This window comes from Muntiacus reevesi, chromosome 11 (genome assembly GCF_963930625.1).
Source record: "Muntiacus reevesi chromosome 11, mMunRee1.1, whole genome shotgun sequence".
Taxonomy (NCBI): Eukaryota; Metazoa; Chordata; class Mammalia; order Artiodactyla; family Cervidae; genus Muntiacus; species Muntiacus reevesi.
The window spans coordinates 78382689-78383532 of NC_089259.1; the positions used below are offsets into that span (position 1 = coordinate 78382689).

The 844-nt window shown below is 48.7% G+C and overlaps 1 non-coding gene across 1 annotated transcript; it reads right to left on the bottom strand.

Annotated features, from left to right (window-relative positions):
- Positions 1-472: 472 nt before the first annotated feature.
- On the bottom strand, positions 473-554 carry TRNAR-CCU (transfer RNA arginine (anticodon CCU)). Its single transcript has one exon. It is a non-coding gene; the product is annotated as a tRNA-Arg (tRNA).
- Positions 555-844: the final 290 nt, after the last annotated feature.

Sequence of the window (844 nt, forward strand, 5' to 3'; positions counted from 1 at the left end):
TCACAGCTTTTGTTTTTGTCCCCTCACGTCCCTCTATGAAAAACAAACTGCACCCATCCTTCTCAAACGCTTGTCTCTGAGGATGACCCGCTTTTCCACCCGAGGTTCATCTAATCCAAAAGGAATGTTCCTTTTGTTGCATCGGAACTGAAATGTTGAATGTTTTCAATCAAGCCTACATCCTTTCAGGCTGTCCGTATTATGTCTAGCAGAGGTAGATGGTTCAATCCAGTCTTAATTAACAATTATAGTCTCAAAAATAGCAACATCAACTATGAAAAGAAATCAGAGGAGATAGCATCACTGGCCTTGCACACGCAGCAGGTAAGCCTGCCCACATCAATTCCAGCTTTGTTGAGGTTAAGTCATGCCACCTCTTTGCCACCCCATGGACTGGAGCCCACCAGGCTCCTCTGTCCCCCACCATCTCCTGGAGTTTGCTCAAATTCATGTGCAACTGAACTCAGCGAACAGATGAGGATGGGATTTGAACCCACACGTGCATGGCACAATGGATTAGGAGTCCATCGCCTTAACCACTAGGCCAGCTCATCACACAATTCCAGCTTTAAGCATCTCTATTTCCCCTCTAGCTCTCTCTTCATTTTCAGGCACGTCTGCCTATAAAGGGCAGCACACTCACCGCTCACATCTCCACTCTCCCTAGACCCTTCTTATCTACTGTCATCCCACCCACACCCACCACCCTCAGACCTGCCCTCTTGGAGATGGCCAGTGCTCTCTACATCGCCCAGCTCAGCGGGCTCTAAGCAAGCTGACGTCTGTCATCTTCAGCACAGCACCTCTGTCACTAATGAGAGGGCCTTCTAAGTGGACTCCAGCT